Below are 16,449 nucleotides of genomic sequence, written 5' to 3' on the forward strand. Positions count from 1 at the left end.
AACTTCTACAAAGGAATACAAATCAAAACAGTAATGTAATAGTAATGTCTTGGATACATTTTTGCAATTGAACATTTGAAATAATCAAACCCTTCCTTTGAACCTTCTTTCAGACTTTGCAAGTTCTGACTTAGCAGTTCTGAGTTATCAGCATGCATTTCAAACAGAGTGCTTTCAAAATCATGATTGATCAGGCCTTTCTTATATCATTCCGCCTCAGTTCTCCATCACCTCCAGTTTTTCACATATCCTCTAAAAAAAAAAAAGAACTTGCATCTGCCCTACAAACAGTATACAAATGTATACTTGGATAGCATTTTATTTTAAATTTTATTACTCTTGTCAATAATAAGTCACATTTCTTCAAGGGATTAAATAATACATTTCCTAATTGGGAGCAACATTTTTTCTCCAAAGAGCTCCCTCCTCAGCTATTAACTGAGGTGGTCAGAAAAGCCCTCACACTTCTACCATTTTGCAAAATGTGCAAAACAGAAATGTTCAAGACGGCATTTTATGAAGTTATTAGAACTATAAAATAAAGAATCAGCTCAGGAGATTGCTTCTTCTGAACTATATTGTATTGTAGTCGATTCATTGCAATATTCATTGTATGTACCCACCTACCTTTACTGCAGTGTCCTCTGTCTTTATAACCTAGTTTCTTCATTATACAATGTCATGTTTTAGAGTCTCTCTGTACAAGACATCTTACACAGGGAGCTCAAGTGAAAGATCTTACATTTGTTCTCCCATTGTGGATACATATGCATTACTAGGAAGACAGAGTACACTTGAATATAAGACCACACAGAAAGTAAGTCACTTGAGTGTTCCCATGTAAGAGGTCTTGTGCCGAGAGGCTCTTAAACAGATGTTTTTGTTTGTATTGTGTTCCAGTTCTGTAATCCTACTCCTGCTGCATTGTTGTTGATTAAATTGCTTTTCATATTTTGTAATCTGCTGCCTTAAGTCTCAGTGAGAAAGGCAGTCTATGAATGAAAATGATTTATTATAGTTGCTGTTATTTGCAATTTCTCCGTATGCAGGCATAGTAAAATGCTGTTCAATTGGAGAAAGTGGCTGCCTTGAAGAGTGGACTCTATGGCATTATATCATGCCAAGGCTCCTGACCTCTCCAGGTTCTACCCACAAAATCTCAGGAATTTCCCAACCCAGAGCAGGCAATCCTAAAAATACATGATCTAATTGTATATATTCTTTCTTGATTTGAAGTAATTATCTAATTATCCTGTTTCTATCAGATTTATTTTCATAAACTGAATATGTAAACTAGTTTTGGAATGTATTGTAGAAGTCAAAATTAAGGGCAATTAGATAAAATAAAACTTTAATTTAAAAACTTGTCTCTATATTGAAAATTATAGGTCTAAATTTAATAAGAATTAATTAATACTGAGTTGGTACTCTGAACTATTATCTGGGAGTAAGTCCCCTTACTAAAGACAATGTTAGCTAAAGTTGAAGGTGGGATGTCATCAAAAGTTGAAGGAAAAGAGGAAGATAAACACGTGATGGCTTGATTCAATAAAGAAGGATCAGCCTTCAATTTGCAAGACCTGAGCAAGGCAGTTAATAATAGGACATTTTGGAGGTCATCAGTTCATAGGGTTGCCACGAGAGTCAGAAATAACTGAATGGCACATAACATGCACACAAGTTTGTTCAGCCGCTGCAAGTACTACAGTGGTCCTGATCATAATTGGGACCTGCTGCATGTATACTAACAAGTTGCCACCATGAACTAGCAGCTACAATATAGCTGCAAGTCCTCTGTGGTGGACTCATGCAGTTCGTAATGTATAGTTAGGCTCTAAGATGACTTTGGTGGTGGAGTGTCATCATGTAGTTCAAAATTTTTTCTCCAACTTGTTGTGAGGTATCATGCCTTATCACTTCATTCTCTTCATTTGTATTTTCTTGCTCAGTCTAAGAAATTAGCCTCTTATTTGGTCCAAATGCATCCATTGAAGTGAGCTCAGTCGTGGAAGCTCATGCTGGAATAAATTTTGTCAGTCTTTAAGGTGCCACAGCCACTGGATTCCTGATTTATTTTGCTGGCATAGACACAGCTACCCTTCTGTTACAGTCTGTAACTCTCTTTTCTCTTATGAAGTCTACAGCAGATGTCAACAGTTAGCTGCAGTTTTAAAATGTATATGGATGTCAAACAGTCACTTTTCCTATGTTCTACTCTTTGCCCAAGTGTTCCTGCCATGTTTTCCTTTTTGTGCTTATCTTCATGTTTCTCTTTTCTGTTCCTAAACTGTCAACTTATCTGTAACCACATATTCAGAAATGCAGACACATGGTCTCCTGAGGTTCTGATTATATTCTCTATTTTCTCTCTCACTCTTTTTAAAAATGCAAACTCTTTAGGTTATATTATCAAATGATAACCTGACTTGCAGTAATTACATTCCTAGAGCTGGCTGTGCAGAATGCTTACTTCCCTTCAGTTTTTATCACCCCTTCCTGATGTGTATTGAGGCTGTGGAGAATGGACGCTCATTTCCACCAGTCATATTTTCTCTACTTGCCCTCAGTTGCTATTATAAGACCTCAAAGTCCTTCAATAGTGCACATGCAACCAAAAGAGTTCCCGTTTTCACTTTTAAAAGTTAGTAAGAACTTTCCCCCCACCTCAGTGCGTCATATTTGCTGCATGTCATGAGGATCTTAGTCTCATCATCCTTGTCCCTCTACCTAGGAATTTTGGCAATTAACATATCAACACATAGTATAGATATAGCCCAGAAGAGCCTGATCTTGTTATATCTCAGAAGCTAAGCAGGGTTGGCCTTGGTTAGTAATTGAATGGGGGACCTCCAATGAAGACCAGGGTTACAGAGGCAGGTGATGGTTAATCTCTTGCCATGAAAACTGCACCAGGGGGTGCCATAAGTCAGATATGACTTGAGGGCACTCTCTACCTACATAGTATAATCCTTCTACTAATAGTCAAAAGATAGTTCCATGGCTAGTGAAACCTGCCACCTTGCTTATATAACTTGAACACAATTAGAACACAAGCACTTATAATGCCCTGGATTTTAACAGGAGAACTGAATGTATGAATTAACTTTAATGCTCCTTGTGTTTTACAAGGAACCAGTAAAACAAATGTCAGGGTGAACTAATTTTTTTTCTGTCAGCAGAAGACACTAATTTTCACCAGTTCTCCCTTTCTGTTGTGGACCTCCGCTTTAACCCTCACCAGCTCCTTTCACAAAGGTACTATGTACCCTTGTGAAATTAGCATTCTGGGATGCTCAGTGAGTGTGTGTGTGTGTGGGGAGGGGGGGAAGGATACAATTCAATTCCACTGTGCCATATGTTGGTAGAAAATAACCCTTGGATCCAACCCACTTGTTTTGGGTTCAATTAATCAGCTATGAAGACGTTACAGTTGATAGACAATTTACAATGTAAAATTGATTTAAAAATGCATACAATTGAACACTTGGGAAGGTTCAAAATGTTTGGGTTTACAGTAAATAACTCCAAAACTCTTTATTCTTTTGCAATCCAATTATTGTTAGATTCCCTTTTAGAATGGTCTATCACTGTCAGTGGATGTCATGAGTAAAACCTTTTAGTGAAATGAAAACTCCAAGTTTCTGTTCATCAAGCAGAAATACATCAATATATCAGACAATACAGCAGTCTAGGAGCATTCAGTGCAGACCTAATTCATATCTCACCAAGCAGCAATTACTGAATACTTGCTGCCTTGCCAATTGGTTATACATCACCTTGGTAACACATAAGACACTCATAATCTGGGACAGTGCTGATTGCATCATTTCATCCCAGAGGTGCTTATGTGACTATAAGAAGGATATACATGGACAATATAGGCTTGGGGGATCAGATATTCATACATTACTGAGGCAATGTGAGAGAACTGTAGGGAAGTAGTCTTTCAGCTACTCCCACATCACCTTGGTAACATGTGACTAGCATAGAATTTGCTTTTCTTGCTATATGGTTTCACAAAGGTTACATATGGCTAGAATAACCAATAACTAGTGTAAAATATTTGAAAAACTGGATGCAATCAGTGGCTAGTGATTCTTGCCCTTTACTCCCTCCAATAGATTCAGCTGCTGCTTTGGTGAGCTCTTGTGTGCTTCTAGGTATCAAAATATTTTAGACTCAAATGACATGTTACTTATGACAGCTATAATATTAGTTTAATATCTCATCTTCCATTCCTAGGCAAAATGATTGAGAGAGAGCAGTAGCAGGTCAGGATAGTGGGAGCTTTCCTGATCTCTTCAGGTAGGCTGTTCCAGAAGATGGGGGAGCATAACAGAGAATGCTTGTGTATGGGCAACTGTTGATTTTGCCCATGTACAAGGTGGCACCTGCAGAAGACCCTGTTCAGATGAGTGAAGCTGCCATGATGGAATACATAGAGAGAGGCAGTCCTGTAGATATGATGGATCAAGGCCATGAAAAGCTTTGTAGGTGATAGCCAATACTTTGAACTGAGCCTAGTAATTGATAGGTAACTAATGGACTGACTGCAGAATGGGAGTAATATTCATGCTTCTCCTATTTCCCAATAATAATTGAGCTGCAGGCTTCTGTACCAAATGAAGTCTCTGAGTTGACTTAGAGGAGAGACCCATGTACAATGCATTACAGTAGTCAAGTCTCAATCGTACAATGGCATGGATCTAGGTGGCCAGATCCACCGTGTACCAACTTTGTAATCTGCCTTGAGATTCAATAACAAAAGCAGATAATAAATAAATAGAATTGACTCCATGCAAATAGAACTAGTAGGCAGTTGAATTATCTTAAATTGGTGATCTGATGTGATTTGAGTAGTTTGTAGTTATCTGATGATGTAATTCCATTAAAAAAATCTTTTTAGGCACTTCTACAAGAACAGTGAGGGAGTTATCTTTTTACCCCAAAAAATCTAAAATTTGTTTCCATTCTTTTGGAATATTAGCCTAGTGTCTTCAGCATATAAAAATGAAATACATATTTTAATTCAATTACTCTTTTTGTAGTGAATCGCAATCAACAAAGACCCTCACAATTTGTATTACTCACTAGAGTATCTAGTGCGTAATCTAGAAACTATCTAGTAAGTATCTAGAAAATGTTCATTGTGGTTTCAGATCCAGGGGTTGTTGACTGAAATGTTTAACATGACTGGGCAATTTTCTGGTGGGTTGTTGCTGCTTTGGGGTAATTTTTTTTTTTGTTCTCATGATTTTTGTAGCCATTGTTTTCAATGGGCAAGGAGTGGGGTTGGATGCTCTGGGGCAGCTGTTTTTCAACAACACCAAAATTGCACAGAACACAGTCCTCCCTTTAATCTAAAGATCCCCTAAGTTTCTAGTGAATTGAACAAAGGGTTGTGATTTTACAGACCTCCAAAGTAGGTTTCTCTCTGCACAGCTGCACTAAGTTCTCTCTACTAATTCCTAAAATGGCTATCAAGCATGCACGCGCCCGCGCATGCGCGCACACACACACACTTCATTATTCCTTGTGGGGGACTTGGGAGGGGCTGGAGTTATTGCTTTTCAACCAAATGTCACCACAATTGTTGTGGAGATTCTTCTACCATTCTATTAAAGAACTCCAAGTTTCAAGCAAATTGGGTAAAGCTTTCAAATTCTATGGGGCCCCTGAACTAGCCAAAACTTTTCTATTTTCACAAGGGAAAAAAATGCTCTCCAGCCCACAAGGAGGGATGAATAAAGAAGAAGGGTGAAAGGAGAATGGCAGCTCTCTGCAACTGGGGATTGGCTTGGACTGTACTTTGTTCTGCCATTGCAAAGATCTGATTGGAAGAACAAAATTGTCCCAGAAATCAGTACAGACTGAATCAAAGGGAAACCTGAGCTCATAGCTGGTAAAGCAATGGAACTTGAAAAAACCAAGCAGCATGGATTAGTGTTACCATTTCTGGAGTATTACTAGTAAGACTCAAAAACGTTTATTTTCATGTTTTTTCCAGCCTGGGGATTTCATTATGCACACATCTATTACTTACCTGCCTTTTGTGAATTACATTGAGAAAGTCATCTGAAAATTTGACAAAAAGATCACGAGAACAAGTCACACTGTAAAGTTAATCTTTCACAAATTGCAAGTGCAATTTGCAAGTGCAAGTGGTTAATTGTAGTGGTGCATCTTGTTTCAGTAGCAGAAAGCCCTAGTGAGGGCAAGATTACTTTGCCATATCAGGCTGCGGAATGTAACACAATGAGAAAAGTAGAGGGCCTTGGGATGGCTATGATAAATGACATACAGTGACTTCCAAACAGAAAAGGGAATAAGAGTTTCAGAAGAAGTATTGAAAGCGCTTTAACATATGCCAGCATGCCTCTGTGTCTCCATGTTGCACAGGAAGTTTTGGTCATAACCAACCAATATTCTGTAAAATGCATCTGAGGAAGAGAACTGTGGTTCTCAAAAGCTTATGCTACAGTAAAGTTGGTTAGTCTTAAAGGTGCCACTTGACTCTTTACTATTTTGCTACTAAATACTAACATGGCTAACTCCTCTGGATCAATATTCTTTGAGTGACTTGTCCATGACTACTGACCTTCATATGGTGGAAAGCTAAAATTCTCTGTATCACTTATGGTTCTAAGATGGGCAGAGCAATGTAGAATGTGTTCTTGAATGGTCATTTTAACTCCATGTTGTAGGATGATGGGAGAACTGTCCAGTCATTAGACATATTTTAGGCCATGCATAAAATATTTATTGGAAGCTAGTGCAAAGCAAGAAATGTGACTGAGGAGAGGAGAGCATTTTTCAATCCCGAGGATATTTATTTGGAAATAAGTTCTAATAAAAATTGCTTACAGCAAAGATAATTATGATTGCAACCTTATATATTGTTATTTTTAATGTTTAGGCTATTAATCAATTAGATTATTTTATTATAACATCTTACTTGAAAGGTTCCACTGTGAAATTGGGCAGAATTAGTTTATTTTTAACCCAAGCACTCACAAAACCTTCAGTTTTAAAAGAGGCATTCCCTTCTATGTGTGAAAAAGGGGGAATGCTTCTAAAATGATGCTTACTGTGACACATTTGTATACCATTTGAAAACAACAAATGCTTTTTCCTTTAGTAATGATGTGTTTTTCTTATATGCAAATGTGGTAAATTAGTTGATTAAGTGGCTAGAATTCATATGGTTAATTAAGATTTGTTTAACTTGGTGAAATCCCTAGTTAAAGCTTAAAGTGAGTAATTCACTTAAATGAATAGCTCAGAATCTATAGCTTTGTTTTGTTGTGCATGTACATGCTAGATAACTGTAAAGCAAGGCCAAACTTATCTTCCCATAATGTTGTTTGTCTTCCTCAGTCCTTTGTTTCACTCCATAGTTTATTCTGCCTCAGAGGGGGACTCTAACCCTTCTTAGCAGCTAGTTAAACTAATATGGCACCGGTCAGTACAAATCCTATTATGAGGGATACACTTTTTAATAATTACCATTGCCTCTAACAACTCAGTGGGGGGTGTTATACAATCCCTAACAATAACCATCAATGCTGCTTGAAAGACTATTGTGATTCTTTTCTATCACATATGAGGTTGATTCTGGTGCATCAGTCAATGTTGTAACAATTATTTCAATTTATGACTTTCAGAGCAGAGGATTTCTCTCTACAAAAGATGCATAAGCCAGAGAAACTCTTTGATTTCTAGTTTTATGGAGCATTCTGTTTGCAATTAGCAGTGTTCCAGATGTTCATGCATTTTAAAGGCATCTTTTACAGTCACTTATGTGTCCCATCAGAAAATGCCAGTGGTTTATATGTTCTGGTAACTGTCTAAAGAATCTTTTTCCTGAAGTTTAGTTTCAGCTGAGTTGAGATTAGAGGTTTTCAGAATTAAAGGATAGGGTGTTTTTTAACTTCCAACCTTCATATTAGTTGTTTTGAAAAAATTACCTTCCTCATTAAATTTCAATTTTTGTTTTAAAATATTCTTAGCATTTCTTAGTGTTTCTTTTTTAAAAAGATCCAGAGGAGTTAGCCGTGTTAGTCTGTAGTTGCAAAATAGTAAAAAGTCCAGTAGCACCTTTAAGACTAACCAACTTTATTGAGGCATAACTTTTTAAGAACCACAGCTCTTCGTCAGATGCCTCAATAAATTGGGTTAGTCCTAAAGGTGCTACTGGATTTTTTTACTATTTTTTAAAAAGGCAAACTATATTTTTCGAAGTATCTTATCAGGGACCCAAACTGTCCAACTTTTCAATCAAGAGTAAATGTTGCTTGTTGGAGTAAACCTTACTCCTTTCAGCAGGCCTTGCTTTCAAGATGTATGCTCAGGACTGCAACATAGTAGGGTTGCCATCCTCCAGGTGGAGCCTGGAAACCCCTAGAATTACAATTGGTATCACGACTACAGAGATTAGTTCTCCTAGAGAAATGCCTACCTTGGAGGGGGGAATATATAGCATTATACTCTGTTAAGATACCTTCTTTCTCTAAACCCCATCCTACCCAGGCTCTATCCCCAAATCTCCAGAAATTTCCCAAACCAGAGTTGGTACCCCTAGTTGAAACTGAAAGTAAACCATCTGGCTTCATGTTTGTGCTTTCCTGATCCCATTGTGACATTTCTTTTTTATTTAGTGGAATATAACATCAGCTATCAAGAACAATAATTTTTGACATTATAGAGCAAGATAGATAGCCATGTTAGTCTGTTTGTAGCAGTAGAAAAGAGCAAGAGTCCAGTAGCACCTATAAAACTAACAAAATACCCTACCACACATTTTGTTAGTCTTATAGATGCTACTGGACTCTTGCTCATTTTTTCATTATATCCTCCTGTGAATATTTTTCTTAGTAGAATTCGTAGCATGCTTCCTATTTTGTTTTGCTCAGATTTATCAGCCTAACTTGTTGTGCTAATGAAAGATTTTGTCAATTTTTTGGCAAGGGCAAAAGCCCGTTGGGGTTGTTTTAAAATCAAGCACATTTTTTCCTGGTTATATATGTTTTCAACCTTTTAGCTTAGGGATCCCAGGTCCCATGGTAGGGGTGGAGATCCCCCACTTCCACCATCCATCCCTCCACCTCCACTGAACGGGCTGGTGGAGGGGAAAGGCATGGGAATGGGCCTCCCAGGTATACTCCTGGGCTGTGCAATGATGTCACTTCCTGGGATGACATCATCATGACACCCCAAAAGTGTTCTCGTGCTTCGCAGCAGGCTCCAGCACCTGTGTGATGATGTTACTTCCTGGAAAAGGTGAGTGCCAGCCCCCCTTCTGGTCAGGAGGGTAAGAGGAACTGGTAACCCTATTTTAGCCAGATGTTCACGTATTCTTGTGCAAGACACCAATCAACTAGAGCTGTGCACACTATCCCTACTTTTACTTTATAAAAATACAAAGTCTACAGTAATGGTTGTGGTATATACACTTTGAGGCTGAAAAGCTTGATTTGGTACCTGTGTAGTGTCTGCATGCAGTAATCTGTTTCTTCACATGCTTGGTATTATATTAAAGCCATATTGCTTCTTTTCAAACATGTTTCTTCCTTTATATCAGAGGAGAGGTTAGTTTTATATTTTCTCATACAGCATTTCCCTTGCAGTGAATGGTGGCTGTTTCATGTGACACAGCAGATGTGTTTCCAGCATGTCTACTGAAATGTTTGAAAGGATCAACCATGTCAGCGAATATGCAGTAAAGGCAGACACGGGGATAATTGTTTACCACACATTCTCAGGCCATTTACAGGAGGAGTACATTTCCATCAAAATATTATGATGGTTATCACAACATAGTATCACATATTGCAGATGATTAAACCATATCTTCTAAGTAGACTTTGTATTTTTATAAAGAGCCCCTGGGATGGGCGGTATATAAATTGAATAAATAAATAAATAAGTAAAATCTGAAGCAGCATTGAAAAGCTGTAGTGACTGTACCAGGAAAGAATCATTAGGCCAGGGTTCATATCCAATAACATGTAGGAATTTTTATCTGGATTACGTTGCATATTTATTTATCTTTTAAAATAAAAGTCTTAAGCGATAAAGTTTTTTTTAGAGTACACTGGAAAATGCAAGTGTTCTCATGGGTATTTGGATTCAGATCTCTGACACTCTCAAAATAGTAGAGAATCCAGTAGCACGTTTAAGACTAGCCAACTTTATTGTAGCATAAGCTTTTGAGAACTACAGTTCTCTTCATCAGATGCATCCATGCTCCATGCATCTGATGAAGAGAACTGTGATTCTCGAAAGTTTATGCTACAATAATGTTGGTTAGTCTTAAAGGTGCTACTGGACTCTTTACTATTTTGCAACTACAGACTAACATGGCTAACTCCTCTGGATCTATGACCCTTTTGGACAGATTAGCACTGATGGTGTTGACAGTGCTGCTGAGGATTTATTCTGCATCAGTCTACCATGTTGGTCAGTTTGTGTTGTGGATTGAGGCCAGTGAACTAACATACACAGTCTACTAGAACTTCTCTTTATTAAGGTCCATGACATGGCTTTATCATATTTGTGTATTTGCTGGCAAGATAGCTCTGCTGTAATAAATCTGATGTCATACCAACACTAAAAATGAAAGGGTTAATTAACTATAAGTATGGAATGAATTCTGGAGAAGTTTTCAAGGTAAAATATCCTTTGTGTGCCTTTGGAAGATTTTGATATGATGACAGTTGCCTTATATTATATTCAGCTGATAAGAATTATATAGATGGAAAAATTCATCTAGCACAAGATACATTTGGTTTGTTTCTGGCAGCTGCTTATATTTCACATACAATAGAGTTTTATTTAGTTTTAGAAGTCTCTAGTTGTTAATAATAATGCAATATTTTAAAAAAAACAAGAATGGATGGAAAACATTTATTGAGTGACAGACAAAACGTATAGATCCCAGCTGTAAAGTCTAAATGATTCCAACTGTCAAACAAAATGTGCATTTACATTCAATTCCAAGTAGCCTATTAGTCTGTAAAATGTTGATGCTTCCCTGTTTTAGGCAGCATTTTTCCTTTAAGTATGCAAATATTATCATCTATTAAGTACAATTTAGAATATTGTTTCTGTGTATACAGAAGTGCTGCTGAGACTACTTGTGTAGGAAACTATCTTTGTTTAAAAGGTAAAGCTAAGTCCCCTGTGCAAGCACTGAGTCATTACTGACCCATGGGGGGACAGCGCACCACCACATTTTCTTGGCAGACTTTTGTTACAGGGTGGTTTGCCATTGCCTTCCCCAGTCATCTACACTTTACCCCCAGGAAACTGGGTACTCATGTTACCAACCTCGGAAGGATGGAAGGCTGAGTCAACCTTGAGCCGGCTACCTGAACCTGGCTTCCCCCAGGATCGAACTCAGGTTGTGAGCAGAGCTTGGGCTGCAGTACAGCAGCTTACCACTCTGCACCATAAGGCTCTTTGTTTACCTTTGGGGATAAGTGTTTTGTTTTGTTTACCTTGAGGATAACGGTTTTGATCTACATTAGCAAAGATACACAGAATAAATGAAAACATTTTCCCATTGCTTTTATTGTTTTACATACATATGATTGACTGCTTTGTTTTAGGATTGGAATAATATATACAGGAGGAAATTGTGCAACCAACTTCTTCCCAGACTGACAGATAATTCATGGTGACCATATCTCACTGAAAGGTCTTACAAAAATGGCATAGGCTATCTAGCACCATTTCATTCTATGTGGAAGGAAGATGCAATAAGATAATCGGGAGTTTTTCAGTAAACTGCAGCTCGCTTCCAGAATGACTACCATTCTGTATTTTTTCTGGATCATCTTCTCAAATCCAACTAAGTAACTATTTGGTAACTATCAATACACAGGTATTTCTAAACATTGCCTTCAGTAAGCTAAACTATGCAGCTAATTGTTGAAATAAAAATGAGCAAACTAGTTAATATCAGCAAGAATTGTTTTTTTTAAAAAAAATCTTATTGTTTGCTGTTCATCTATGTCTATGTTATCAGCTTTATTGCATGCACATTTTTGCATAGCCTTATGGAAGATGTATTCCTCCCCAAATCATTTAATTACTTGACCCAAACATCCATGACCATGGAGTATAATAGATTTCACCTGCTATGCAGATGCAAAAGTTTTGGAAAGAACTTAACCTTCCCCCCCACAGCTGTTCAGCATGCTGCTCAAGTCAGACAACAGTGATGTGATGAGATCTGAGGCTCAATTCACACATGATGGAGGCAGTCAAAAATTCTATGTTCACCTGTGGAACATATTTGCTACAAAAATTGTACAATCTCTAGCTGTGATGTAGACATATAGGCACAACTGTAACACATTATTTCAAAGATGTTAAAATATTGTTGCAATGATATTCACAGCATTTTGTAATGTTACACAAAAATGTGTTACCTCATTACTTGCTATATATAAGGAAAGAAACATGCTAACTAGCTAATAATAGAGTAGCATGTTGCATCAAATTCCACTGAATTCTTTGTATCTTTTTTACTCCTCAGAAATAACATCAAGTATACATCTGTGATGGATAGGACTGGCTCCAGTTCTACTTCACCTGAGCAACAGTCAATGGGAGCAGGCGGAATGCTGGGCCAATGAGGAGAGAAGGTTCTTGGAAGCTGCTGAGGCAGAAAGGTTTTGACTCTGGTTGTTGTGGGTTTTCTGGGCTGTATTGCCGTGGTCTTGGCATTGTAGTTCCTGACGTTTCGCCAGCAACTGTGGCTGGCATCTTCAGAGGTGTAGCACCAAAAGACAGAGATCTCTCAGTGTCACAGTAGAGGCAGCAGAGATATTGCTGGCTGATTCCAAACCTGTTCTGTTACATTCTCTGTTTAACTCCAATTCGTTTATTAGTTTAAAACCCGTTCACTCCTATGTTCTATCTTGTAAATAAAGGTGTGTTTTTTTAAAACCCTGGGTGGCTTGAAATCATTGGCTATGGGAAAATATCCTCCCAAACACAAATATATATAGGGAAAGTAAGTTACTGAGGAGAGGTAAACAACGGGAATGGGCTGCCTATCTGGTGGTGTCTCTGAAAGAGGAGAGAGGGGACCCTGTGAGGATTTGGGTCAGGGGGCTCTCTGATGACTAAATTGGAGGCTAGACAGGTGGCATGTGTATACCCAGCCTTTACCTGCTTGGGAATCTCTGTGAAGGGAGGTATAGGGTGGACGGAAAGAAGGTGGTGGTGAAAGACTTGTGAGGGGCCAAAGTACTTGAAAGTAATCCAATTAAGCCCACAAAGACTAAAGCAGCTTCAGTCTATCTACTTTGGCTTAACCTTGATTGCAGATCAAGCTGTAAAAGTGCCTGAATGATGAGTAGTTAGTTACTTTAGTAATAGTAACAGAATGAAAAAGAATTCAGGCTCAGTTTTTTGTGCAATATGTAGGTCCCAAGGGAATATATGATATAAGCAAACTGCATGTTAAATGTAGAAGCCCATATACATTTCCTGTACTGAGATGTAATAAATTGCTCAGCATAATTATCATCATTCAAGACATTATAGTGCTTTCATCCTCAAAATATATTCATAGGATCTGGAATAACTACAAGATACCTGAAATTGACAAGTTTTTCAATATATCATCGATTCTACCATTTGCCATATATGTCTATATTCTATTTTTGAAAATCTGTCATCAATGAATGAAAGAACTAGAAAAATCTTTACAAAGCATCGGTTCATTAATGGAAATCTGTAGTATTATAATATTCTGAATTGTCAATACCAGCTTGACACAGCATACCATAACAGTTGCAGTTATGCTGACTCTTTGCAGAAGTAACAGTTATAAATGGTCTTGCTTTTCATGCCACCATCTGTATCTTTTCTAAGGGGATTTTTTTTTTACACTGCAGTCCTAAGCAGAGTTATACCCTTCCAAGTTCACTGAATTCAATGCGCTTAGAAGGGTGTAACTCTGCTTAGCACTGCAGTGTTAGATATCTCCCATTAATCAAGCCAAAGCTCATGTTAAATGTACATCTCAGAAAAGCATCTATCACAATTACTGCAAAACACCTTAGAAAAACTCCCAGATTAGCATTTTGAAGGGCTCCTTGACATAGTGTCAGTGATCAAAGTCATGTGCGTTTATGTATCGTTCCTTTAATAAACAGAATGTTCCAAGGTGGTTTTCTAAATGATATGATAGTATTGATCTTTGTCAGTATGATCACATCATCTATTTGCATTAGCGCCACGTTTTACTTATATGTTGGCTGGATCTTAATGTTAACAACATTAATTGAAGAAAAAATCAAGGTGAACTCAGGGAGAATCTAGACTTCAGAAAGCAGTCTACTCTTGCTTTGAATATTAATGTGAAGATGAATGATAGTTGGCACAAGTGATATCTAAGATGCACAGAAATTAGTTGGCAATATCTTTGTGGTCAGACTCTAGAGAAATAATATTATTTTATTAATCTCATAATGTTGGTTCCAGCATGTGCGTATGTGTTGACTTTGAGAGATTTTAAGGCCTTCCCAGCCTTTCTGGTTAACTAAAAATGATGTTGAAGGAAGATTTATATGAATGATAGGATATACACATCAAGATGTATGCTAAAGTATATTACTAACAAGGTATGAGGTCAGACAGAGGTGATATGGTTGAGCTTAGATTGCCAAAGGTAAACTTTAAGAGAAAAGGGTAAGTGTATTGTGACAATTGTACAACGTAAGTATAGAGGACAGAAGTCGTTGAAAATTTTTACCATTGCAGACTATTACCCAATGTGTTCAGGGCAACAAGTGTAAATTTTCTTGTCTGTGTGAACAGGACTCAAGTCTGAGATAGATGGAGGGGAATTAATACTATGTGCCCAGAGGTTTGGGATAAAAATTAAGTCACAGATCTCAAAAGCAGGCTTAGAAAGGAAAAGAGAAATTGTAATGAATTGGAATAATCAGAGATATTATTAGAAGTGTGTGATTCGGATTTGGTAGGTAAAAGTAAATTTGGTACTACCCAATTTAAGTTTACCGAATGTATTCAGTAAAATTAGCTGTTCCTTTAAGGACTAGGATTGGTGTAAGGAACAGCAAAGAAACACCGCTTCCTCCCTTTTTAACCAGATGGGAATGGGAGAAGGGAGGGGAAGGCAGAGGCAGAAGAGAGGAGGAAGGGTGGAGGGTGTGAATGGCCGATCCTTGCAGGAGCTCTCCTTCTTCTTCTTTTGCGATAATAATTTTTATTTTATTAATAAGATTAAAAGCCCAATAAAGGGGCAGAGAAAGGAAAAAATAAAGAAAAAGGAATAGAAAGAGGGGGAAAAAGAGAAAAAGAAACAAAAGTTAAAGAAAGAAAAAACAAAGAAAACAAATACATATTTCATTTTCCATTTTCCTCTACAACACCTATTATATCTTTATACACATTGTTCTTGTAGTTTTAATACCTCTAAGTTTACCTTTTCAATACTGCCCCCCCTATTTATTTTTTCCAGATTTATCTTCTTAGAAATCAAATCCACAAATCATCAATTTATTTTTTCTCATCTCACGTAGAAAGTCAATAAGGGCTTTCCAATTAACCATAAAAGTAGACAGTGTTTTATCTCTAATCAGAGCTGTAAGTTTAGCCATCTCTGCTAACTCCATCATTTTCACAATCCAGTCATCCACTGAAGGCAACACTGTACTTTTCTGTTTTTGCACATATAAAAGCCTAGGCACTGTCATCTGATATAGAGATAGAATACCATGTTCTTCTCCATCTGTTTGTCTATTAGTCCCAACAAAAAGGCTTCTGGTTTAAATTATATATTAATCTTCAAAATTTTCTGTATCATCATATGAATTTGTGACTAGAGGTGGGCACAGACGAGAAAACAGACCTAAAATTGACACCATCTGGCCCAGTTCATGGTTCACAAACATGTGGTTCATGGGACCAGGTTTGGGCTGGTCCATGTTCTGTGAGTCCAGACATCCTGGTGCTGATCTATCAATTCCCCAGGCCGTGGAGGGGATGTTCGCAGACCTTCTATAGCCCTTGGAACACATCAAACTTAGCCCTCAAAACTTTGATAGGCAGCTCTGCCTCCAACCAGAGAGCTTCCATTCTTCTCTATGCGAGCAAGGAGCAAGAATTAATTCCCTAGGCAACGGAGGGGATGGACGTTCTGCAGACAGGTTCCATCCCTGTTAGAAGCATCCACCATCCAGTTTCTAAAGTGGCAGTTAAAGTATCATACTGGTTGTCACTCAAGAGGAATTAGAGGTATCTACCATTTAGTTCCTGAGTGGCAGTTTAAGTGGCAGAGTAAGTTCTCAATTCCAATAACCTTTATTGGCATAGTACACTCATCGAAAAAAAGATGGCAATACAATACAATTTGCCAGTTTGTCAGCATGAGAGCAGAGTGGGTTACAGTTAATTGTGGCACTAGCA

The sequence above is a fragment of the Eublepharis macularius genome, chromosome 8, assembly GCF_028583425.1.
Source record: "Eublepharis macularius isolate TG4126 chromosome 8, MPM_Emac_v1.0, whole genome shotgun sequence".
Lineage (NCBI taxonomy): Eukaryota > Metazoa > Chordata > Lepidosauria > Squamata > Eublepharidae > Eublepharis > Eublepharis macularius.